The sequence below is a fragment of the Marmota marmota genome, unplaced genomic scaffold (genome assembly GCF_001458135.2).
Source record: "Marmota marmota marmota unplaced genomic scaffold, marMar, whole genome shotgun sequence".
Taxonomy (NCBI): Eukaryota; Metazoa; Chordata; class Mammalia; order Rodentia; family Sciuridae; genus Marmota; species Marmota marmota.
In genome coordinates this window covers 15,352,383-15,379,894 of record NW_025999999.1, presented here as the reverse complement: position 1 = coordinate 15,379,894, position 27,512 = coordinate 15,352,383, and the positions used below count along the sequence as shown (strand labels likewise).

The 27,512-nt window shown below is 41.8% G+C and overlaps 1 long non-coding RNA gene across 2 annotated transcripts in view; it reads left to right on the top strand.

Annotated features, from left to right (window-relative positions):
* LOC125617986 overlaps positions 1 to 27,512 on the top strand; it is a 240,588-nt gene that overhangs the window by 156,402 nt on the left and 56,674 nt on the right. Inside the window, exons 3-4 of one of the 2 annotated variants that reach the window (XR_007349188.1) lie at positions 19,664 to 25,762; positions 26,502 to 27,126. The exons of the other annotated variant lie outside the window; for it this stretch is intronic. This is a non-coding gene — a long non-coding RNA (uncharacterized LOC125617986). Of the gene's footprint in view, positions 1 to 19,663; positions 25,763 to 26,501; positions 27,127 to 27,512 lie in introns of those variants that run through there. 2 annotated transcript variants of the gene reach the window in all.

Here is a 27,512-nt window from a genome sequence, read left to right as displayed (position 1 = left end):
TCGTATTTTCTGACGTTTTCTCCTTTGTGAAATTACAGGTGAAAACTATTAATTATTTATTCTAAAAGAAAATGTTCTCACACATTTTGAAGACCCAAGTGGTCAGCACTTGACTTTCCTTCCCACATAAGCTGTTATTTCTTGTACTTAGGAATCTTGTTTCGACTTCTCTCAACATCGTGGGCAAAGTTTGTTCTCTAGTCTACCATCTGCCAGGCTGTATATGTTTGATGCATTTGGGGGCAATCTGATGTATAGTGTAAGCTCCAGTATGTACAAGTCTCATGTGTAGTTGACACAAAAGAAGACACTTAACATTGCACAGTGAACTCCCAGTGTTCGGGGAGAGGCAGGTGAACAGTCCCCCTTCTCTCTCCTCTCTCCTCTCCTTCCCACAAGGACAGATTTTCTATCTTGCAACCCTCCTTCCAAAACAGCTGAGTCATGTTCCCCCAAATGATGAAGCAGGTGCCAAATCCTAGCATATACACACACATTTCTTTTAATTAGGAGAGAGGTGAGCGTGAAAGAGATGGTCAGGAGGGCTGTTTATCATATATATGTAAAGATCCTGGGAAACTCCTCAGTCTAAGAGCTGCTTTTCACCACAAGGGGTTATTATAATAAGCTCAGAAGCTTTCCCTAGTGGTGTGTAGCCCTTAAGAAATGCAGATTATGCCAAATACAATTGCAGACGGGAACCTGTCTATTAGACCACAGGAGAGAAAGGCTTCCTGCGGGAGGGTTTTCTTGACTGTTGTCTTTAGTGGAAACCAAGACAGTAAGTGGGACCATGATGATGATTTAGCATACCTGGGAGCCTCAGGAAGATCAGCACCCACCCAGCAAGGGCTTGGTTTTGCACCCAGAAAGTGACAGCTGAAAAAGAAGAATTACGTAAATGCATGCTATTGTCATTTATTTTGCCATAATTTGAATGATGATAGGGTGGGGGAGAACGAGTGAATCACAAAGAGTAGAAATGGAAAGACCAAGGAGAGAGCCCAGGATCCATTTCTGTACTTGGGGGAGAGGAAGCATGTGTAGAGCAGGTTTAGGAGTCTGAGGTGATGGCCAGAAGAAAAGGGAGAGAAGATGCTTAGAATTCTAGGCAAGGTGGGAAGATATGGAGCCCTCAGGGTGAGCCTTTGCAGAGTGGAGACCCCACGTGCCCATCACAGTGTCTGGCAAAGGCTTGTGCCCTCCATACTTCCTTACTCCTTATCCCTTACAACCTTTTACTCATCCTTCAATCATCACAAGTCTTAAATCTCTCTTTCTCAAAGAATCCTTTCCTGACCCCCAAGAGACAGATTGGCTTCATCTCCTAAGCCCCTCTGAGGATGCTGAACCTCTGCTGCTGTCTTGGCACCTCTTGTGATTTCAGCATCTTTCATCTCCTCTTGTCTACAAGCTGATGTTGCATGTGCTGCTGTAGCCCCAGGTTTAGTCCAGCATCTGACACCCAAGGGCTTAAGAAATGTTAGTTAAGTAGAGTGGTTGATGCAGCTCAATAATTCCCTGTCTTTGTGATCATGAGACAGCAAGTAGCACAAGGGAAGACTGTTGGACCCATTTCTACCCCCAGCTCCTGGTATTCTGCATGAAGCCTTGTGCATGCTCAGGGAGGGTTGCTGAACCAAACTGAACCTGTGCAAGTCGGTGCCAGGCACAGATACGTGGTGAACTCAGGCAGTTTGCTTTCTGCCTGTTCCTCTTGTGTTTTGAAATTCAAAACCCAATCTTTTTAAAAAGATGGACTGTAAGAGCAACAATCTTGGAGATAGTTGATTCCTGTTTGGCTAGTTCTGGTGAAACACATAGAAAGGAGAACTGGAAAGTGAGCACCAAGATGTTTTAAAATAAACATCTGTATGCAAATAAATTCTCCCTCAGCAAAGTTTTGCCATGATTGATTTTGCAAAAGTTTTCTTTATTGCAGAAAAAAAGGAATGCTGAGCAAAAGTAATTGTGTGTGTGTCTACTCTTGCTTATTGTTGAATAATATAGTTGAAAGTCTGTTTAATATTCACTGTTTCTATCTCAAGCCTGGAATTTTAGTTAGTGATGTGGTCAATATGTAGAGAATTCAGGATAATCTGGAGAAAAACTGGTGCAGACCAATTCATTCACTGGTGAGATGACATTTTTAGCACTTTGTTTAATAAAGATAAGAAGAGCTCTCATATCTTCACAAAATTTAATATGAGTCAGACCTGAGTTAATAATCTACACATTAGCCAAGATTTGGATGTGAAGTACAACATCTGTTATCCCTTAATGTAATTGTATACTCAGAAATGTGCCTAATTAGTTAAAGGATGGGTACTCTGGCGCTGACATTTCCAAGGATAAATTCTAAAGGGGAAATAAGAAGTTTGCTGGGAAGGAGGCATTTAAAATTATGTAATACAAGAGAAAAATACTTAGATCAAGATGCTTTAGGCAAAAACCCTAATCCTGTATGCTTGGATTTTTAGTTTAGTTTTTAATTACTTTATCACTGCTAATAATACAATTAATCAGTTTGTACACTCTTACAGAAATTCAGACAAATAATTCTACAAAAAGATCGCCTTTGCCCACAAATCTCACAGCCTTCCATGCAATTTGATGTACAAATGTCCAGATCTTGTTCTGTACAGTTCATGTGTGGGTGTATATAAATAGATATACATAACAGTTGTATATAAATTTAGAATTGTATAATTTTGCTTTGCTTATTTTACATAAATGAGATTACATCATGTATTTGTTTTTTTCAAATGATGCTATGTCTTAGAGATCTACTTTAGTGCATACAGATTACCCCACTTTCTTCATTTCTGCATCATATTCCACAACATAGATATGGTGTACTTCATTTAAGTGTGCCTCACTGATAGACATTTAGTAGTTTGTCACTACAATAAGCTTCATTGCACTCATTATTCTCACTGTACATGTGGGGGTTTTTTAAGGGAAAATACTTAGAATTGCCAAAATATTTAATGTTGAGAAGGCCTGTGAAATTTTTCACTAGCCGAGGTTGTACCAATGCCAGTAGTGACCATCCATCCTCAAAATCATCTCCTTATCTTTATCCTCTCTATTCCTTCTCATCTTCAAATTTATGGGGAAAACCGGATATTTCATTATTGTGTAATTTTTATTTCTCTTGATTATCTATGTAATTTGGCCACTTGCATTTGTCTTCTATGAATAGCCTGCACAGATTCCTTTCCCCTTTCTTTCCTCTTTTCTTATTGATTAATAGAAACTCTTAAAATATTTTAAGTATTGACCTAAACTATAAGTGAATATTTGCAACATATAATGTTATTGACTTTTAACTTATTGAATGATATCTTTCGTTAGATAATTTGCAGTCAAATTAATCTGCTTATGTGTCTAGCATAAAAATCTTTCCTGCCCTAATATTTAATTCATTTATATTTTTTCTTTTATAATAACACTTTTTAATTTTTATCTTTAAATTATCTGGATTTTATTTTGTATATTGTTTTAAATATTGCTGTTTTTTTCTCAAAAGGATATCCAATTGCCTCAAAATCTTTCTTTAGTTTTATGAAATGCTACCTCTAATGAACACTTAGCCCTGTATATCTTCAGGGTTTTTGAGTTCCACTGTTCTTTTATAGCTATTTCCTCTCCAATACCAAGTCTTATTTCTGCAGCTTTGTATACATTGATATCTATTAAGTTTGTCCCCCTCATTTTTTCCACTCTTTCAAAAAATTATTTATTCTTATACATTTTCTATTTTACAATGATTTTAGAATCAGTTTGTCAAGTTCCATAGAAATTTGACTATAGTCACACTAATTTTATGAAAGATTTATTTGCCCTTCTCAACCACAAATATAGCATATCTATTTTTATCAAATATCTCTCATGTCCCTAAATGTCATAAGTTTTTTACATTAATATTAAGAAACTATATTTTATAACTATCACTGATGTTCAGGAAGATGATAGATGATTGATAGAATTTGTCCAACTTTCTGGATTTTCTTGAGTTCTAATAGAAAATTCAAAGAACATTGTCTGAAAAACTTCTTATAATTTTATGTAAATCCAAATGATATCAGTGGTTTCTTCTTTCTTTTCAAGCCATTACTTATTTTCCATACCTTATTGCATTGTCTAATATCTCTATTATAATGTTAAGTAGTTGTTTGTTTGTTTGTTTTTGGTATCCAAGTTGAACCCAAGGGCACTTAACCACTGAGCCACATCCCCAGTCCTTTTTTTTTCTTTTTTATTTGAGACAGTGTTTCTCCAAGTTGTTTAGGGCCTCGCTAAGTTACTGAGGCTGGCTTTGAACTTGCAATTCTCCTGCCTCTGCCTCTGGAGTCACCTGGATTACAGGTATGTGCCACTGCACCTGATTAGTAGCAATTTTAGTAGCCAAACTTCTCTTGTTCCTGATTTTGATAAAAATGCTTCAAGAATTTCAACATTTAGTGAGATGTATGCTAGAAATATGTAATTTTTTGTATAGTCTGTATCCCACAAATAAAACTCTCTCTCTCTCTATGTTTGAAGCAGCTTTAGTCTCACAGGCAGTATTGGAAAATACTTGATTTTAGAAAATTTCCCAATCTTAAGTCACATTTTTCTTTTAAGGAGGCCTTAAGAGCATATGTGAAGAGAGTCCTAATTTTAACATATCACTTTTTAATATCCCAAATTGTTTTTCTCTTAACCTACAGATTAAAAAAATAAACATCCTGCATCTCTGATAGTACTCATCAAGAATTGACCTTGTTGGTGTCATTCCTTTTTATATCTCAATTTTGTCACTATTCAATTCAGCTCAGCTTGTCACCTACCCAGAGTGCCTCGTGCCATCATTTCAAGAGCTCCCCTAGACAGCAGCATTCCAAATTCCCCCAAACTCTTTTCTTAATTGTGCTAACATGCACTGGGGCCTTTTTCAAGAACATTCTTAAAATATGTTTAGATGGACCTAATGGCTATCTTCCTGATCCCAGAGTTGTTATCTCCAAGACTTCTACTCTCCACATCCTACCATTCTAGGCAATAAACTTGGATGTGCATATGACCTTTGATGTGCATATGTTTCAGAGGTTGTTTTTCAAGGCAATTTATTCTGCACCCATAAGGAATCACTCACTGTATGCCTGGCACTATGCTAGACTATTTAGTGGATTTACAAAGCCATAAAGACACTGGATTTTCTTCCTACTGTTTTTCTATAATTACTTATAATTGCTACACAAATATAAGACTTGCTTCTGCAGGTAGAAAATTTACTGGAGGAAGGGCCTTCTTGAATTAGGTCCTAAGGGATCTAATAGACATAGATGAGTATTAAACATCTGGAAATATGTTTCATTTGGGCTAATTCATTGTCATTAGTACATCCATCTTGGATGCATTGGAATTGGGAAACGTATTACTACACGTCTGTCTAGATAGAGCCCTCCACACTATCAGACAGTAAATTACTGCCCTCATCTCTTTTTCACTCATATTCTGACTGGGGCATATCTACAGAAAGCCCATTCCTAGAATCACATTTATTCCCACTGGAAATATTATGACCCTCATCTAAGTGGCCTCCACACTTTCCAATTAATCATTTACATGGCTCATCTCAGTTTTACAGAGGACCTCAGGCGAGATGGTGCAGTACTCAAAAACTTAATGGTTCCATGTCACCTACAAATTCAGGACCAAACTTTTGACACACTGATATTTAAGATCCTGGGTGATTTTTCCTACCTCTTTATCAAGCAGCTGGTTTTCTGTATTCCAATCACCTGTAATTGTTCAATAAGTCCTAACCTTTGCCCACACTGTTACAGCTATTGGAATATCCTTCTCACTTCTTATTATCCTAAGGCCTAACTCCAATTCCAAAATATTTTCTACATTACTTCCATCTTTCATTAATTCTGTCTTGTACTATATTTTACAGTCCATTTAAACTACATATAATAATTAAGTGGTGCTGCCATTTTATTGATATGGAGCCAGCTTTTCCTCTCCCTCCCTTCTAGATTGCAAACCCCCTAAGTTAACTCAACATTGCCTTGTTTTTTAGGATGATCACGGTGCCTAGAATATAGGAGAATTTCTGTGAATGCCTTCCTGATTGAATTGAATTGAAAATAAACTGAGGTCATCAAAGGTCACAAGCTTACCTTGGACTGGAGTGATTTCTTCACAATACTTTGCACCCATGATCCAAAAGACTATGTATAAGTCAAATTTAGGCATTGAGGAAACCAAAGTAGCAATTCATTATCTTTTTTTTTTAGATATGCTAGACCTGTCCTTGTTTTTTTTCTTTCCTAGTATATCTACAACATTTCCCTACCCTAATCTTTAGGGAATGACACAGATTCCTTCATTAGAATTCTAACTTTAATTTGAAAAAGAAAACTAATCATCTGGGGAAGCAGTTGCATTTATTTTCCTTTCAAATTTTAAATAATACCAGTAAGAGTTCCTAGAACAAGACAAGACATCTCAAACCTACAAGGAATCAAAAAGAGACGCTTATACCACCTTTATTTAAACATTATGCTGGTGTTATTCAAAGATGGCAGACAAGTTGGACATTACCTGACCATTCCATATGGATTTTACCCCTTTCATTCTAACTGCTCCTCAATCTGAGAGAATCCCACAGCCACAAATATGTGCTGTTAAATATCAACAAGAGGGAAATAGTTAAAAAGGGACTTCTGAGTTCATCGCTTTTCTTCAAGTATTTATGAACAAGAAGTTAGAAAGAAATTCACAGCAGAAGTGCATTTAGATAAGGCTAAGAGCAGCAGAAAGCCAGATGACACATTCTGGAATGGGAGCAATCAAGGTTCTATTCAATCCTTTCCCTCTACCCTGTGCATCAGAATATTCTCCCCTTTGAAACTTCTGCACAGTTGCACAGGTGTATTGAATTCACGCTGATCGACCAAGGGAAAAAAGAAGGCAAAAAATTGTTCATCTGTCATAACATCCAGAGATTTCAGCAAATTCTTTAAGATGCAAGGATTAAAAATAATCTACTAAAGATTATCTTCAACTAACTGGACAATGATGATGCTTTTCAGATGCAAATAATCTGTTGATTTAACTACAAACTATCTGTTGAGAAAAAAAATTATGCCCAGCTTTGTGTCAGGTAATGGGAAGGCATATATCTCAGCCAGAAATCAGCAAACTTTTTGTAAAGGGGTAGGTAGTAAATATTACAGTCTTTGGAAAATGCTCAGTCTCTATAAAACTACTCAACTCCTTGTGAAACAACCATGGATACTGCATAAATAAATGGCATGTCTGTGTTCCAATAAAACTTTATTAAGAAAACAGGCAGTCTGCAGCCATATGTCAGCCTGGGCTAGACTATGAGTTCTTTGCTTACAGTTATTGTACCTTTTTCAGTAACCATTGCATCTCCAGTGTCTAGCTTACTGTCTAATAGTAGATGCTAAATAAATACTCAGAAATAAAATAAGTAAGCAAGTCTTGAAAGTCTATTTTCTGTAGCCAATGAGTTTACTATCTAATTTTTAGTGTAAGATAATTGGGAAAATGTATTAAGTTCAAAAAATTGTGAATTAAAACTTAGCTTGTGGGCTCAACATCAGCTCTGTACCATCTCTAATGAGGGCTTATATTTTCATTTATAGTCTTCATATCCCACGGGCTCAGTTTTCCTATATATTGAGTTTTGGTTTTAGGGTTATGCTTAAGTTATAAAATCACTATGGCTTTTCAGGTTGCTTTTGTGAAGCTCAGTTTGTCAGGAAACTAAAAGCGCCTCCATGAAATTCTCTCTTTCTGCCCCTCAGATCTCAGACTGAGGTGGATCTGATGCCCAAGTTTTGCTCTGTTCACATTTACCTGTCACTTTTGATTCTATGCATCCTCTCATGGCAGAAAGATGAGTCAGATCCCATTACAAAGCTCTCCTCAGGTTCCTAACAAGGGTTCAGTATGAGGGATATGGCAAGAAAGAGCCCACAGCCAGAAGGACAGGGCTTTCAATATGGGACTCTCTCTCTCACTAGCAAACATAAGACATCTCCTGAGGGGATTATAGCTAGATCTTAGCTTGGTACAGAGTGATGATTGTGGTATCATTTAGAGTCCCCAAATAAAGTAGATAGTACACTCAATAAATCAAGATTAGTTTATTTACAAAGGGATTATTTATATAGTTGTGGACAGGGAATAGGTAGACCAATAGGAATGATTTAACCACTCAAGATTAATAAAAACAGAGAAATCATCACATCTAAGCCCAAAGGGACAAGGGAAGAAAGAGTTATATGAACCTTGAAAGACAGAGTCATTTAAAGACCACCATGTGAGGCTCAGTGACCTTGTGTGGAAGAACATTAGTAGCTGGAGGTGATTTCACACGAGGGTAGGCAGGGAAATAATCCTCCATCCTCTTGTCCCTTGCTCCCTCTCTCTGATCTCCTGTCAGGCTCCTGATTGGTTGAACCAAACTAGAGACCAGAGATACAAGAAGGCCTGCTGGTGTGGTCCTCACAGTTCAGCCCCCAAGGGCAGAGAGCAGGAGGAGATGATTGAGAGCAGTTCTGGAGAGACACATAGAAGATGCCTGGCACAACTACAGCCCAAAGGGTCTGAAAGCTCATCACACCAAGGCTGTCCTCTGTGAGGGTTGTTAAGTACATCAGGGTGGCATCAGATCCATCACCCACATGCTCCCATTTTTCTCCTGAATGAGATTTTGCCACTGTCTACAAGGAAATGAATTGAGCAATTTTCTCATCCCTGCAGTGTGAGGAGGAGCTCTCTTGCCAACCGCTCTCATTTAGCAGATGGTAGGTGATACCAGGAGGCCTGTTTGGCTTCTTCTAAGGTAAACAGCCAGGGAGGGAAGGTCCTAGAGTCAGGAATCCAGTTCCCAGCTCTGGTTCTACCCCCAAGAGGCCAGGTGACTATAGAGGAGTCACTTCTCTCGGATTTTCATTTCCCTTTCCTTATATTTTGTTATTATTATATTATATTATATTATGTTATCGACTGGATCCAGATGATCAGTGGTCAAGGTTTATAACCTAGAATTCCATTGAAATTATTTAAAGCCTTTGAGAAATTCAGTTTTGTTCACATTAAAACTGTATAGTGCTTTTGGTAGTTTGGTCATTTTGATAATATTAATTCTGCCTATGCAAGAGCAAGGTAGATCTTTCCATCTTCTAAGGTCTTCTCTAATTTCTTTCTTTAGGGTTCTGTAGTTTTCATTGTATAGATCTTTCACCTCTTTCAATAAGTTAATTCCCAAGTTTTTTTTTTTTTAGGCTATTGTAAATGGGGTGGTTTTCCTTATTTCCCTCTCAGAGGATTTGTCACTGATATACAGAAATTCTCTTGATTTATGGGTGTTGATTTTAAATCCTGCTACTTTGCTGAATTCATTTACTAGTTCTAGAAGTTTTCTGGTGGAGCTCTTTGGGTCTTCTAGGTATAGAATCTTATCATCAGCAAATAGCACTAGTTTAAGTTATTCTTTTCCTATACGTATCCCTTTAATTTCTTTTATTTGTTCACATGAGCATATTTCTGTCAGAATAATAACGTCTCAAGCACTTATCATCCTCGAGACACTTACTTGCTCTCTCTCTCTCTCTGTTTTTCTACTGTCTGCCTTTCTCTCTTTATCCTCTCTTCTATTTTTTTCTCAATGAATTTTCATAACAACCTGTGAAGCACATGAGTCTTTTCCACTTTACCCCTGAGTGACTTGCCCAAGACGTGTAATTAGGAAGAGGTGGGACCAGGATTCCTACCACTCTATTGAATCCTGGAAATCATGCCCCACTTTCACCCTCTTGATATCTTCGCGCCTGAGTCAGACATGCAGGGCTACAGGTGCCCAACACACATGGACTGCTTCTACAGGATGGCCTCAGGAAATGGGAGGGCCATTTCCTGGAGAGAGAAGGTTTGGGAGTTTTGATGTTGAGGTCCTAAACAGAGTGGGAGAACTTCAAGGAATGGAATGGGAGAGTCAAGTCTAGCAGAGCTCTGGGGACAAGGTAGAGTCCTCATAGAGCAGACTCAAAGGCCACAGAGGCCTCAACGGTAAGCAAGAGTGTGACCTCTCTGGTAATGATGGTTGCTCCTGTTAACTGTAAACTTTGTTGAACCATCCAACGAGAAGAACATTGTCCCCATCTCTCTGTAATAACCTCAGAAAGCCTTGAAGGAAAGTTCACCTATATTAAGGGAAGAGCCCATCCATACTTTCCAGGGATCAGGGGCAACAGCAGTTTGAGGCTCTTGGCTTCCTGTGATCTGGTGTATCTAAGCTGAGTGAGGCACTAGAGCCCCATGTTGGGATGAGGCTGGTTGCTCTGCCACCATCTGGAGATTCCCTTTGCCAGGTTGTGGCTGCCCTTTGAAAGCTAAGCTGCTCTGTTGCTTATTCCAAACTGGGAAAATGCCTAAAGAGCAAATGTAAGGCCGAGATGCCTCATCTGTGAAACTCCCAATGCATTCTGACACTAAGAAGGGCTTTTCTGATCCATTCTCTGAGCTCTGGTGGTTGGGAGTGGTACCTTCAGAGCCAACATGATGCCTCTCCTCCTAGGCTGGTCAGTGGATGTCATCTACCACAAGACACCAGATACACATTCCCTTGAAAGGAAAGGCTGGCATCTCTCTCAAGGGCAATGGGAGACTTTAAAGTTCATTAATTCTGCACATTGGGATGTATTTACTCTACTGGGCATAAGCAGCAAGCAAGCCAGGCTCATTTCCTCTTTGCTGGCAGAAGCCAAAGCAGCAGAAATCCTTGGCAGCCCTGTTTGACCTGGATGGCAGATGCACAGTGCTCTGCGTGGCCTAGCAAGGCCATTAGATCCCACTCTGTTCTGCCAGAAGCCCTCTCTTCACACCCTATCAGCCCATGTAATCCCTTCCTCATTGCCTGGCTGCACAGATGGCTTTAGTTTAGGTTGTCTCCGAGCTGCCTGAAGCCCACAGCCTGCTACCGCTGCTGTTGCCAGCAACCCCAGCCTTGCACTAGAGGCAAGGAGGACTCTGGGATCCCCAGGTAGAGACCGAGATCAAAAGGAATCCTTGGCCTTCTGTTCTTGACCTGAAGCAGGAGGAAGCTCTTTCTCAGTAGCCCAGCAGGGAGGAGTCAGGTGATGCTGTATGTGAATTTGGTCCCAATTTGGTCCCACTCTCTGTGCTGACACATCCACCAGAAATAGACTCTTATTCTGCTTGTTTGCTGATTCCTCCAGCTTCATACCCATGACAGTCACTTTGAGATGCCAGGGAACGTCGTTTCCTCCTTACACTTTGGCTCCTAGCTCTTTGGGTTGTGTTCATGGATGTGGTTTCACAGATGAAGAAGCCGAGATACAGGGGGACCAATAAGCCACTAAAGGAGTTTGGCAATGGCAGAGCTGGGGACCAGGGGAGGAAATTTGTCTGGCCACAGCACCTGCTTTGTGGTGATGGGTGTGGAGTCAGGCACCATAAACATTTCCCTAAGTCATACTTGAGGTGGACATCACTCTTCCTCATTATTTCTGTCACTAATGAGAACACTCAGTCCCAGACTGGAGGAAGTTTGCAGCCTGATGTTCTTTCATGGCACCACACTGACTTGAATTTCTTCCACCCATTTAGAAGAACTGCTTCTTTCACAATCCCTTCTTCTGAAAGCTTTCTTCTTATTTAGGAAGCAAAATCTGTGCATGTCTTTCTCTTGCATTTTAATTCTTCCTGCCAGGGCAAATTTTAAAAGAGCTCATGAAATTCATCATTAATCAGGTTCCTTCCAGTTTGTCCTTTAGACCAATATTGGCTCTCTAGTCTGTGAGGAGCAGCAACAGGCAGCCTCTAAAAGAAATCCTGTCATCTAGCAAGGTAGCAAGTAGAAATTCCACCCCTACTAGAACTCTTACATAAGGGAACCCAGGGAGAGAGAGAGTTTCAAGATTGATCAATGTAGCATGATAGTGATTTTTATATATTAAAACAATCCAAATGCATATAAATAGTAGGTTGGACACATGAAGTGTAGGACAGTCATTTACACAATACTATCCAGTAGTGGTGAGTGAATGCCCAGTCCAGACATCATGGACGATTAACCTCAAAACACAATATAGAATGAAAGAAGTCAATCACAAAAAAAATGCAGGTCATAGGTTCATTTATATGACTTTGAAACATGAAAAAAACATATAAAATTTTATTGGGTATTGACTGTGTAGGTAAAGGTAGAATAAGGGCATGATTCACACACTCATCCTGATAATTGTCCTGTGGTTTTTGAAACAAGGAAAAGGATGTGACTTAGAAGTAACATCCTTTCTTGGGGAAAAAGTTATGTCTTCATTGGGAGGTGGGTACCAGGTGGTATTTTTCTTTAAACTTGACACCTGTTTTTGTAGGTATTTTTATCTACCTGTGTCTCTCTCATCCCCTAGCATGCAAACCTCATGGAGTCAAGATTTTGTTTATTTAGTGTATTTCCAGATAATCAACATCAACAAGGGGACAGAGCATATATATGTCATTCAATACGTAATTTTGGATAAATGAATGAATTCATTGATAGCAAATATTTTACTGTAAACATTTTAGTAAATTAATGTGCAAAATACTTAAACCCAAGTGCAGGAATGCTTTTGCAATAAGGTCCACAAACTGCTTCTGAGAAATAAACAGAATGGAGTGAAGTCTCAGGGGTGGGGGGAGTTTCTCTGTGACCAGTGTCATTGAGAATGGGGAGGAGTAGTTGATTTTCACTCCAACCCCTGAAGGTGACTGTCATTTTCACCTCCATTTCACAAATGAGTTCTATGGTTGTCTTGAGGCTGGTGAGCAGATTTGTGGTGGGTTCTGTCTGACTCCACGAAAAGAGGTGATAATGTGCAGGGAGTGATCCAAAGAGGGTGTGGGAAGTGGCCCCTGCTGGGCTGGGCTTATCAAGTTTGGTTCTTACTCCATCGAGCTCACCATCCAGCCAGTCCCCACTGCTCCATGCTCAGATTTCCATTGGAAACCTGCATCTCAGCTGAGGTCAATGAGATCACAACCCAGGTCTCCACTTAGACACAACTATGAAAAACTCTGTTCTTCAAAGAGGAATCTTCCTGTGTGTTCCGAGGAAAAATTCATTATCATTATCATCATCATGTTCTTCAAAGTAATAACAGCAGCACTTACATGGGGCCAGATTCTGTATTAATTGCTTTGCATGACTACTGAAGTTTTATAAGAGTTATTATAAATAATTAAAATTATAAGTTTTATAAGTGTTATTAATATCCCCATCTGACCAGTCAGAGAGTTCAGGCAATTTTCCCCAAGATGATGCAAACTGCAGTCTGTGTATGCAGGACTTGAGGCCAGCTTGATGGGCTGTGAAATCAAAGTGCTTAACCTCACCCTCCTGCCTTGTGGGCATGGAAATACAGTGAAAAGCACAGGAATTACCCGGGAAAGTGTTAAGAGAGGACAGGTAGGATTGCCTATCCAGTCGAGAACTCTGGATATAGATCTAGCTGGGTGTCCTTGGGCCACCTCACCAAGAACTATCTCTCTGCTTTCATCCTCTCCATCTGCTCCCACATGCTTCTCAGAGACCTCATGAAAATTTGAGTAATGCCTCTGAAAGTTCATCAGATTAGCAGGTACCCAGCCTTAAGGCTGTGCCTTTCTTTGCAAGATTAATAAGAACGTGTATATTAAATTCTCCCTGGTGAATCCACAGTGTTTCCCTTTTGCATTAAGTTAAAATTCAGACACACTTTCATCTTCATTTCACCTTGAGCTTCTGTTGGCAGTGGTTCCCACCGCCTCAGATTTCAGTCTCTCTCTTCCTCTATCCTCCACACCGTTCTAAGACTTGAGCGGGGAGTTAATGCTCTGAAACAGACACAGAAGCTACCCAGAAGGCAAGTTCATAAATTTAAAAGATCCCCTTTTTTATATATTTAGAGTTAAATGAAGAAGCAAATCAACGCTTCCCAATTTGATCTTATTTGTAAGTTTAGATTTTCTTAAATCAGGACTCCTCTTTGCTAAATCAGGCTGCATTTGTGTTATAAGGAAAATGTGTTTGGAAAAAGAAATCCTATAAACAGAGAAAACAAGGATGTTCAAGGCTCATAACACAAAAATCCTAGCCTTTCTCCTGATTATATCTCTTAAACTTGAAAAGCTTCTTCCCAGTATATATAATTGCTCCCAGTGTATATATTGGAAATACAGTTCAGTTCAATTCAGTTTTAGTCCTTTTCAAACTGGGATTCATCTTGTCTGCACCCTGAGCTCAGGCCACATTGGATGATCCTGCGTACCCAGTTGTCTGGTGGGCTTCACTGCTTTGATGGGAGGGCTCTGGGTACAGGCAAGCTGTTCTGCTCTGGTGGATATTTCTATGTGGTTTTCCCTGTGCCCCATCATTGCTGGAATGTGGAGCATGGGTAAAAAGAAAACAGACTGAATTGGCTTCATCCTTCCTCTCCCCAGCGCCACAGAGGGCTTACAAAGATGTTTTTTTATATCACATGGCAAGAAAATTGCCAAGAAGAGACCTTCAGAAAAGCATCCAAGAGGCTTAACACTGTGATCAGTGGGAAAGCTATAAAAATGAGAAAAGAAAATCAAGAGAAGGTCAGGCAGCACCAGCAGAGAGTCTTGGGTAGTGTTAGATTAAGATTGAGAATATTTGAAGATGGATGGTCCAAAAAAGAGAAATAATTTTTTAAGACTGAAAATAGATGCCATGAGCCACACTACAAAGGGAAGCAAATTCTTCTAATACCTAAATGTTTATAATGCATGATAAGTGCAGGATTTCATGATGAGGTTTCTACCTCTTCCATGTGCACCACTCTCCCGGATACAGACACAACAGGGGGAGATCTGACTTTGCACATGATGATTGGTCCCTTACATTTGCTATCTCTAGAATCTCCATTCTAGTTGACCGATTCTCAGATATTATATTAGACAGCTTCTTGTTACGATGACTGAGATACCTGACAGTATCAACATCGAGTTGGAAAGGTTTATTTTAGTTTATGATTCCAGAAGCTTTAGTCTATGGTCAGCTGATTTCATTGCTCTGGGCCCAAAGCGAGGCAAGAACATTACAGCAGAAGGGCATGATGTTGGAAAGATGCTCATATCAAGGCAACCTGGGGGAGGGCTCTGGGTACAAGCAGCTGTTCTGCTACCAGGGATATTTCTATGTGGGGAGGGATCAGGGAGAGAAAGAGAGAGAAAGGAGAGAGAGAGAGATCCAAAGGGGCCAGAGATAAGATATAGCCCCCAAAGGGAGACCCCCAATGACCTACTTCCTTCAACTGGGTCCCACCTGCTTACAGTTTCCCCCTCCTCCCAGTAGTCTATTCAAATTATTAATATGTCAGATGGACTGAGCCATTGATGAGGTCACAGCTCTCATGATCTAATCCTTTCCTATAAGCTTCACCTCTGGACATTTCTGTTTTGGGGACTAAACCTTCAAATTGAGACTTTGGGAAGCATTTCTGATCTAAACCATAACAGATACTTAGTGCTATACAATCAGCAGTTAGGTGATACTGATACTACTGTATTATACTGCTTATGTGACAATAGTGACAGTAGTCAAGATTATTAAGTGCTTACTGTGTATTAGGTATTGTCCTAAGCACCTTTTAAGTATAAACTCATTCATCTTCATAGCAACTTTTTTATGGGACTAAATATCTATCTTACATACAAGAAAACTGAGGCACAGTCTAAATATCATGCACATCGTTACACAGCTCTCACCTGCTAGACATGGTGGGAAAGTCTGAGGAGGCAAATGCCTGTCCCCAGGCTTCCCAGAGCCTAGCAGATCCAACCACCAGGAGCTGTATTGCTCAGGATGGACTCTCTTAGAAACTAATGGCCCTTATGGCAGAGCCTATTATTACTCCAGGCATATGTCCCCTGCACTCGACATTGTTCAACTCTCTTCTGCCCCTGGGCTTGCTCTGGCTTCAAGAGCACATGAAACTCTGTCATAAAGTAGTGGGGGAAGGCATGCCAGCTTCCTTTTGCCTCATGTAAGACATCTCTGAAGTGTGTTCTCCACTCTGTCAGAGGGCCCAGCTGCCCAAACAGGAACCTGCTCATTGGCTCTTCATTTACTGGTTTCCCTTCCTCCCCAGCTATTTCCCTTCATTCCTGCTTGTGCTTCCTGGGATCACCCAGATCCTAGTTTCAAGGCCTCTTTCAGGGATAGAAGAGTTGGGCCCATAAGAGTTCTCCGGCCCAGTGCACCATTAGGCCACCTCACCACCCCGTGCTTAGTTCCTGTTCCCGCTGGGACTCACAATGACAGTCTTCTTGCTTCTGGATAGAGCATATTACCAAAATGTCAATACTACTTATAACAGGGGCCAGAAAAAAAAGTCACTGTAGCCATCCAGCTTACCAGTTTTTTGCAAAAACCTTACACCCTGCACCTCACTCTTCCACCACCCTGCCCACCAGTTCAGTATGGGGTCCTCACTTCCTAGGCTACCTTGATGCTCTATCTGAATTAAGGAATATTTAATCTGAGGACTTAGAAAAACAGATTGCCTGACTCAGCAAAGATTATGCTAAATAAGCCTTTCATGAAATGACCTACTAACAGTTTAAGAGATTTTTTGGGGGAAGTGAAAGGAGTCATATTTTTTCCACTAGCTCACTGTAGTATTTAGGGAAGCCTCCCATGCTGCCAAATAGATCTCAGCAAAATGCAAGAGAGCTCTTTGTAAAGGCCTGTTAGATATTTTTTGACCCACTTAGAAACTTTTTGTTGGGTACCTCCCATGCACCCTGATAAACACTAATCTAGGGTGAGGAGGGTAGAGTAGCAAAATCACGCAGCAATCAGAAACCCCACGGTTATCTACCCTGCTGGAGCTTGCATTCTGTAATGTTCATCTGTTGCTACATAACAAGTAGTGCCAGCACCTAATGGTTTATAGCAATGATCATTTGTGCCACATTTTATGGGTCAGCAATTAGGGCTGGGTTCAACTGGGTTCTTCTGCTTGTTCCACCTGGGTTCTCTCATGCAACTACTTTCTTCTTATCTCACCTAGGGTTGTTCATGCAACTACGTCCATTTGGTCCCTGGATGGAGGCTGCATGGTCTACCATAGGCTGACTCCCATCTGACAGAGCTGGCCATCGGCTGGTTGGTCTAGGGAGCTCTGGCTGGGCATATTATCTGAGCTCCCCATGGCCATTTTCCTTCCAATGCACTAGCCTTGGAAGTTCTACAGTGTCACATCTGTAGTGCTCTGTTGGTCAAAACTAGTCACAAGGCCAGCGCAGATAAAAGTGGAGTTATATCTCTTGATGGGAGATGCTTCAAATATACATTGCAAAATAGCATGTGTACAGTTTGGAGAAAAATTTTAGACTTCCCTCCCCTAATCTGCAGTTATTTTAATAGTTGAATCAAATATCAAATATGTAACAATGTTTAGTCAGAAGTTTTCCATCCCCATTCTAATGAGAATTATATACAGAGGTTTCTGAGAAATGCAGGCCAATTAAATCAGGGATGGGAGCATGAGAATCTGCATGGTAACCAGCTCCCCAGGTAGTTCCAAATTATAACAAAACTTGCGAATCACTGATTAATGTGCTCTGAAGAAAAAGTAGACTGGGGAAGGAAATCTCAAGTAATGAGAGAGCCATATAAAAAGTAGGGGTCAGGGAAAGACCTTCTAAAGAGGAAATGTTTGAGTTAATGATGCTGGACACTGGGATCTTTTGACCTGATGATGATGGATGTGAGTCAGAGGAGTAGACATGTAGGCAAGGCTTTTATTGGGGTGAAAGCATATACTGCTCTGGCAAGATATCAGGTTGGTTCCCTGAAAGAAAGAAGGGAGCGTGTTTAACCACTCACTTGCAGGGGTGGGAATGTGCACTGGTACTCAACTCAAGCCTTTAGTCCTGTGCTAAAGAAAAGTTACTACAGCTGTTCAAGAGGACATGTACAGGGCACCCTGACCTCAACAATCAAAGCCAATTCCGGTTAGCACACACCAAGCCTTTTGGGGTCTGCTGTCAGGCCATGAGCCAAGAACATTTTCCCTTTGTCACTGCAGTGGTCTCTGTCTAAATAAGACCTAAATAAAACAAGAGAGCCAGGGACCCTTGGTGCTACTTGGGAGAGGAGAGAGAAAAGGAAGCAGCATGCTCTGAGGCTGCAGGGGACAGAGACTGGGGTGCCAGGAACAGATGCACCAAGAGGTACATTGGAAGAAAGTTCTAGAGCATGAAGCTTCCTTGGAGGAAGGTTCTGCTCACTTTCCCAGAAGTCAAGCATTGCAGTTTGATCAGTCACTTCACTGGGTTTTGTAGAAAAGTGAAGCAATAAAGAACTGATTGAATAGACCGTCTGTGGAAGGACATATAATGTTGCAAAAGTGATATTTTTGAACTCACTCATTCAATAGGAGTTTCTAGGAAATGGGAAGCAAAACTGGACAGAAGCGTGTGGAATACAACAAAGGGTACAAACAGATGACAGTGCTTCAGAGAAGACAGGAATGGGAAAAAGAAGGCAAGGCTGAGAGACAGAAGCTGCCTATGGATCTCCCCTAGAGGGAGGCTCCACACCCGGGAAGGGCAGGAGAGGTCCAAATTGCTGGGCATTAGAAATGTTCCTCTATTGTAATTGTGCTGCTTATTAATTATAGAAGAAAATAATTTACCACTGCCATTTTAATTTTTTTTGTTTTGGTGTGGGGGGGTGGTCTGGGCTTAAATAATTGACATAAGACAGATTAACAGGAGAAAATAAATTTATTTAATAAAAGTTTTATCTGACATAGGAGCCCTCATTTAAAAGAAAAAAAAAAACTCAAACTCAAAGAAGTAGTAAAACTAAATGCTAAACCAGGAGAGTCAGTGGAAGGGAAAGTGAACCATGTGGGGAGGCCAGAAGAAGATATGAATTATTTTAACAAGATACAAAAGCCTTTCAGTCTCAACTTCCTACTTTTTTAACATATATTTATTTTTTAGTTGTAGTTGGACACCATACCTTTATTTTATTTATTTTTAAGTGGTGCTGTGGATCGAACCCAGGTCTTGCACATGCTAGGCAAATGCTCTACCACTGAGCCACAACCCCAGCCCCTCAACTTCCTCTTCTTAAGAATGCTACTTCCCTCTGGTACAGGAAAGATATCCTCCACGTTGATGAGGATTTTATCCCTAGCTTTCAGGAAGAAAAAGCATGGCCAGAGCACCCTTCTTGCACTGATGTTTTTAGGTGCCCTTTGCTCAAAATAGTTCTTAGGCCAACATGGCATATTCTAAGTGGTATATCCTGCCACCCTTCAAGTGACTGGACACAGCTCCTGACTGGGAGACACCTGCATGTCTTTTAATGGTGTTTTCTTTATGTCATGGCATTTTCCCTTCATATTGCAGCTGTGGGGTGGGTTTGAGATTCGAGTGGCAAATTCTCCATTTTATAAGAGCAAACAGGTCCCCGAGAGTTGGAAAGCCAGTACCATGTCCCCTGGGGCTATCTACTAGATAAGAAGAGAAAGTATACAGGATTCCAACTCCTGCTTTGCTTACTCATTCTCTCTCCTTCCACTCTGCCACTTCCTCTCCCTGCCAGACTGATCCTCCACAGCCAGTCCTTGCCAATGCACATGGATCAACGGAGAGGGATCTTCAGTAGAGAAGAGTTCCTTTCCCATTCCCTTTCTCCAATAAAGTGTGCCATTTATGACATAGATTGTCAATTCCCTGGAGGAAGCCAGCCAGTGTGGAAATGTTACTTCACACAACATCATCTGTATCCTCACTCTGGGTAACAAGGTCTGTCACCTCATCAAGCCATCTTACAAAGTAACAAGAATGTGTGGTGTTCCAATTCTCACTGATGCACCCCTGACAAGAAAGAACAGTTCTGGGGTAAACAAAATTAAGACTCACATTGAGAATCCCAAATCCACCAAGGGAGGACCACTAAGTGAAAAATGGTCAGTGTCTCCTCTTCAGAAACTATGTGGTTAAGGACTCCAACAGCCTCATTCCTGATCATGGTGGAATCAAAGTCAGGAAAAAGGTTTTGCTGCCTGAGGGCTGCCAGCACACAGCCTCCCCTGCCAGAACCCTTCCTGAGGGTCCTGAGACCCTGTGTCAGAATGAAGTAGGGGAGGGATGGCTGGTAAAGATGGCATTTCAGGTCCTCTCCAAACCCATGAACAAGACTAGATGGGGTTGGGACCTAGGGTTGCTAATTGTAAACAGACTCCCCCACATACTGTCATTGCAAGTTAAAATTCACAAGTTTAAGTGAAAACTTAAATGCAATTCTCAACCCCCAGTAGCCAAATAGATTTCTCTCTCATCAGTCTGGTAGAAAAGTCCCAGACCCAAATCCCTTTCCAGAACATGCCACCAAGCAGGAGGCCCCAGTGCAACACTGTGAGCACTGCTCCAGCAGAAAAAGGACATTTCTCCAAGGAGACACTTTTAATAAGCTCTGGAAAACGATTCACAGCAGCCCACACTCCCTGCAGCAGGCTCCCGGCTTTCTGTGCACAGCAGGATCAGAATGAACTTGAACGAGGAGACCCCTCCCCATACAAGTCTTAGCTGCCTTGAGTCAATACCCCAGATTTCGTGCCTTGACATTGTTGATGGAAATCTCAGAAGAGTTCTGGAAGAGAAGAGAGCCCCTGACTTGCTGCATTCCTCACAGGTGAACAGGGTTTGCACAAGCTCATTCAGTTGGAGGTGCAGATTTTGACCAGATGGTGTGTGATGCGGAGATAGTGGGAACAGGAGAGGAAGAGAGGCCAGGACACAGGCAGCATGGTTTGGGGGTGGGCAGCAGGCTTATTTTTTTTTTCCCTTTCTTCTCTTTGCATTTTTCTTCTCTCTCCTTTTCTCTTTCTTCTCATACCTTTCTTTCCAATGTAATTCGTCTTCCCTTTTCTCCTCCTTCCTTTTCTCCCTCTCTCCCCCCTATTTTTGTCTTCTTTTAGTTTTTCTCTCCTCCCCCCCCCACACACACTCATCTTTCCCTTCACTGTTTTAACACAGAATTCCCAAGTGTCCCCTCTGTACCCAGGACTTTGAACAGTGCTGAAAAGTGAAAGACACTGTGAGTGGTCTCTAGGAGCTCCCAGTTCCTCAGAAAGATGCACAAGCAGACAATGGCAGTTCAGCTAGGAGGAGGAAGGTGGAGATACCTAAAACTGACATCCAGTTCAGGTTGCAGTTCAAAGAAGTAATGTCTAAGTAGATGCCTGAAACAAGTGTGAGGCAGACCAGCACAGGGCTGGAGGAGGCTCTCAGCCTTTTTTTTTTTTTTTCTATTACTATAATTGAATACCAGTCACAGCCTGGGCGATTTATAAAGAATAGGGGTTTATTTAGCTCTTAGTTCTGGAGGTTGAGAGAACTATGGCCCTAGATCTGCTTGGCATCTGGTAAGGGCCTTCTCGCTGCATCATAATACGGCAGAAGAATCCCAGGGTGAGACAGAGGAAGAGTGGCTTTTATAACAGACGTATTCTTGAGATAATGATGACAGAGACCTCAGGACCCAGTCATTTCTTAAAAGTCCCACCTCTAAATACCATTAACATAGGAATTTGGGGATTAGTTTCCAACACAGGAAGTTTGGGGTATCCATGCAAACCATAGAAGAGGGGTAGAGAATATTCCAGGCTGGAACAGGGTCCCAGTGCAAAAGAAAAGTTGGCACCTCTGAGCACCAGAAAACAGGCATGTAACAAAAGCATGTTTTTTTAAAATATATTTACTTTTTAGTTGTAGTTGTCAATACCTTTATTTTATTTGTTTATATGTGGTGCTGAGGATCGAACCCAGGGCCTCACACATGCTAGGCAAGAACCCTATCACTGAGCCACAACCACAACCCCCCTCAAAAGCAATGTATTTTGATTGAACAGACTTGGGTCAAATATTGACTCCGGCATTGACAATGACCTTGACCAAAGGAGGTGACCTCTCTCAGCCTCACTTACTTCATATCTGAAATGGAGATAAAAACCTAACAATCCCTAACACACAGCCTTGGCGTGTAAATCCAACAAGACCGAGATTGTAAATCCCTGCACCCGGTGGATTAAAAAGAGGTCATTTTCTCTTTTAGGGAACAAATAGGGAAAGAAGGTCTATACTTCCTGTTTTCCCATATGCTTCTAATTCTCTAGAATTAAGATGTTTTCAGTTATGAAACAGAAAGGAGAGGACAGGAAGGAGGCTTTATTAAGGATGAAAAATGGCTATGATTTTTATTTTGAAAGCAGGCTTGTTGATAGAATGTGAGTATGTTCTCAGGATAATTAAATAAAACACGGCTATACACAGTAAGGGCACTGGGTCAACAAGCCTGGGCCTTCCTCTCACAGAGCAAGTCTCCTGTATTGACAAGAAGGCTGGGTCCTCCTACTGTTACTTTCTTCATGGTACATTGGCCAAGGATTGGGACAAGGACAGGAAAGCAGGAACTTATTAAGCAGCAGAAGAAAAAGAAAAAAAGATATTGATTTTTGTTTACTTATTCAAGGATATAAAAATATTCTCAACTTCCTTCTAGTCTGAGGCTCACCAGATTCTGGGATCCCTCCCCAGCCCTCTGTCTTCATTGGGTGCATCTGGTACCATGTCCTTGGATTGGACTGCATGGAAGTATTTTGTTTCCCAAACTTCCAGCTAACATTTACCTACTGAAGCCTCATTACCATTTAAAGAACAACCTTCAGGATGAATACTGGGAATCATTTATCTTCGCTTTCAGAAAGAAGAGGCGTTTTGATTTATTGCATTCTTTTCCAGTTTGGCTCCAAGTCTGATCCAAAGCCACTTCAAACAGTTAGATGTGTTTAAAAATTTGCAGACTGTCCTGGTCAGTGTAATTCATTTACCTGCTCAGGGAGATGATTCTCAACTGAGACCAAGATGGCCTCCAGAGCACTACAGTGACTTTCTTCACCTTTTTGAAGGTGAAGGAAAATGAAGGGTCACCTCTCACTGTCTCTTTTCTCTGTAGTTCACCCTAAAATTACACTGTGATTGATTGAAATAGTTGAACCAACTTTGCCTATAATGTCTCTTCACAGGAAGAGAGTAGAAGTGAGATTCTGAAATATTTAGAAAAATTAATACATGATGTTATCTTTGACAAAACTGTTTGAAGGGAGTGGACTTCATCTTCTCTGCATAGAAGAATCTTTTTGTTTGCAAATAGAGTTAAAGAGGGAAAGGCCTCTCCCAGATTTAAAATCTACACCACCAGGAAAAGGAAGAAGAAAAATGTTTTTTCCCTCCAGTGGGGACAGCTGGTGAGACAGATACATACTAATGACTTGTGGTGGCCTATCCCCAAGTATAGAAATATGGCTGGGAAACAGTGCAGTCCCAAAGGCTTGACTGAGCGACTCAGACACAGAGATGAAGGGACACGTATCATTGCCCTGCTCAGCTTCTTATGCCAGAGGTGAGAAAACTGTCTCAGTAAATGCAAGTGACATTCCCATGTCATGCAGAATGTAAGTGGCAGTGCTGAGATGAGTCCCCAAGAGACCTAGTCGTCTGCAAAGCACTTACTTCAGCACACGATGCATCCTGATTGCTTGGCTTTTATTTCCCTGATTCCTAGAGGCTCATCTGTGCATGGATCAGAGAAAGTAGATGGTATGGTCTCCATCCACAAAGAGCTCTGATTCTTCTAATCATCCTAAAATAATGTCTTTCCTGTTTTTGAGTTTGTCCACTGACCAAGAAGAACTTTCTAGGTTGTGTCTAACCAAACACCTCCCTTACCTACAAAGAAATAACCTTATTTTCCACTAATACTTCTTGGGCATTTACTGGGGTCTGTGGCTTGGAAGATGATTTTAGGGATGAAGGATGGAGGCTGATGGATAAGGGGAAGGGCTTCCTTCTCTCTGTCATGCATCAAAAATAAGCAATAAACAGTGTGTGTGTGTGTGTGTGTGTGTGTGTGTGTGTGACTTCAGGCAGAAACGACACATATCTAAAACATGGCACATTAAAAAAAAAAGCATGGATTTTTATGTCGGGTAGACTTGGACCTAAATATTGGCTCTGACATTTCGGTGTGATCTTAACTAAAGGATATAACTCCTCAGCCTCACTTTCTTCATGTCTGAAATAAGGATAACAAGCTAACAATCCCTGGCTTGCAGACTTGGTGTGTAAATTGAGCAACATGGAGCTGGAAAGCCCCTGCACCCGATGGATAAAAGAGAGGTCATTTTCTCTTTGAGAGAACAAATGTTATTAAGGAGAGTGGGGAAAGGAGATCTATACTTCCTACATTCCCATATTCTTTAAATTCTCTAGAATTAAGATGTCTTCAGTTATGAAACAGAAGGCAGGAGACAGGAAGGAGATTTTATTAAGGATGAAAAATGGCTACAATTTTGATTTTGAAAGTAGGCTTGCTGACAAAATGTGAGTATGTTTTCAGAATAATTAACAGGAAAGCCAGGACTGAGGAAATTAATTGCTACGGCTGCAACTGCCTTCCAAGTGGCAACCTTGAGGCTGAGGGGCAATGAGGCCTGAGTTTCTCATTGAGGTCATGTTGTGCCTCTGTGGCTAAGCTGCTCACTGCCCTGGGGGGCTGAGGAGGTGGCTCTCTCTGTCCAGCATAGCAGTACCTTCTTTGGATGGGTGAGAGTTTGTGTTAAACTCCTTTCCTGTGCTCAGCCCTGTCCTGGCTGCTTTGGTCTATATAAATTTCAACATCTTATCAATCACATAGATTAGGTTTTAACTCACTCTGCTCTACAGAGAAGGAAAGTGGGGTGGGACAATATGCCCAAAGACACACATTTGGAAGTTGAGATCACCACTTACTTAGAGATTGTGCTCTTCTCCTCTGTGAGAAAACCTGCCACAGAGTATGCGGTGGATGACAGAGCTGAGGGAGACTTAGAGTTCTGGGGACCAGGATGTCACTTCACAGATGGTCATTTCCTCTGTCCCAAGTTTTAGAATTACCATGTAGTAGCTTAATGAGTTTGGAAAGTTACTTAACCTGTGTGATACTCAATTTTCACAAAGGTAATGATTTTGTGATTTTGAAGAGATCACTTCCATCCCACAGGATGCTGAGGGGTTTATGGCCTACACCACCCGCCCTTACTCAGAATGCTTTCAAAATCCCACTTCCTTAGTGGATAGAAGACCTAGGAAAGAGGCAATAGTTGGGGGGAGGGAGGTCCAGGGTCCTTACAGAGGGTAGAAAACCCAAGCTCCATGTTATTTCTCTTCCCCAGAGTCAACCCAGACCTTGTCCACTGACCTATATCAGTGGATTAAAGTGGGAATATATTCCTGGCGGTCTTCTCAGATTATGGAAGGAGAAAATCCCAAATATTGGAGATAAGGGAGAGACACATGTGTGGACATATGGGGATGGGCCCAAAGAAATCTGTGTCTTGTTAAAGCCCAACAGAGAGCTTCACCTTGACAACCAAGGAGGAAGAATGACTCAGCTGTCGACGTTGGACAGTCTTTGTCTTCAACAACCATAGAGCCATTATATTGAGCATGTGAGCAGGGAGGCCGTGGTAGCCCAGCAGAGGCTATGAGTGGACCCAGCTTGATGGTCTCCATCAGGGGACTCTGCCTCACTCATGACACTGCCTGTCAATTTTGTGCTGCACTCACCGCTGCTGTCATCTGGACTCATCCTTTTCCCCAGGTAGAGACTGGTATGGGGGTGGGGGGTGTCTTTCCAGAGAGGACATTTCTGTTTCTCTTTGTATAATTGAAGAAAGCCTTTATGAAGCAGAGCGGGGTTTCTTTCTTATTCCAAAAGTCTCCATCTGGAAGTAGGAAAGACTAATAATTGGATCCACTATATTGGTAGAAAAGGAAGCGTTCTGCAGCTCGCGGGCAATGGAGGAGCTCCTTTTTCCTCTTATGGCTTAAGAAAATACCGTCTCTGAGAACTAATGATGTCTTCAGAGACAGGACTAAGGGCATGCTCCCACCGGATCCCGTTCATTAATCAAATGGCTCTGAAAATCGTCCTGTCAGGAAAAGCAAGCAGGAGATACAACCTGCCCCACCTAAACCCGAGAGATCTGCAGCCCCAAACTCCCTTCCCCATGCTGAAGTATTGACAGGCATCTCCATTTCCCCCGACAAAATGATAGGAAACCAGGCCTGAAACAGGGTGCAGATTTAGGAAATTGTCCAAAAGGTAGGAGAAGGAATTGGGCTGCTGCTCACCTTGAATGAAGAGATGTGGAGCTCCTCAAAGGAGAAGATAGAAGAAAGTATGAAGTCAAGGGCAGGAACTGAGGGAAGAACTCAAGCCTCTTTATAAAAGAGTCACCCTCAAAGATACTTTCCCACCAAGTTTTTGGAAAAGATGTATTTAGCTTATAGCTTCATGTTTTCCTTTCCTGTGTTTATGTTTTCCTTTTATTTTAAAGCACACATTTTGGAGGACCCAACATGGCGGCCTGCGGGGAGGCAGCACTTTCAGTACCTCCGCATTAACGGGATCAGAGAGACGCATTATACGCCTAGATTCTTCCTGCTAAGAAACTTCTAGCAAAATTCCGCTGAAAGGAGACCTGCCGGGAATTAGTAAGTTTATTGGAGGTGAAAGTTTGCCCCAGACGATTGAATCTTGGCCACGTGGCACAGAGGTCCAGTCCCGCCGGCCGCCAACGAACAGCCCCCACCCGCCCATTGCAGTGAACGTTCAAAAGGCCCCCGCCGGCGCGGATCTGTGAACGGCCCCCGCCCGCCCAGCTCAGCAGGCGACGTGAAGGGACTCTAACCAAGCCTTTATGAAATAGCGAACTGGGAACTAAAACCAGAGATTGAGTCAGACCAGAGACAAGCCAGTCCCACCCCTCCCTTTGGACACTCCGGCTAGGAGCCTGGGGCCCGCCATAGCAGAGAGGTGACATCACCAGAGTTCAGCCAACAAGATTCCTTCCCAGTAGAATCCACTTTAGCAGGATACAAGGGGCAGAGTCGCCCCCCCGCGCCTGCAAGGTAGGTGGAACTGCGACCACCAACAGAACAGGCCAAGCGGCCCACAGAGGGGCAGAGCCGCCGCCCGCGCCTGCAAGGTAGGCGGACCTGCTACCGACCGGCAGAACAGGCCCAGTGGCCTGCCTGTGTGATAGGCACATTGCCCCAATTGGAGGAGGGGCAGAGCCGCCACCCGCAAGGGAGACTTTGCAACTATCCAAGAGCAATATAAATTTATAGGGGGAAAATTCAATAACACAACAGTTTCACCAAGCAGAAAGAAACGCGAACAGTATGAAAAGACAAGGAAAGAAAGGACCACAAGCAATTCAGGTCAACTCAACGATAGAAGAGGTAATATCTGCAGCAGATGGAATGTCAGATAAAGAATTCAGGATATACATGCTTCAGATGATCTGGAGTATCAAGGAAGACATTAGACAGCAAAATCAGACAAT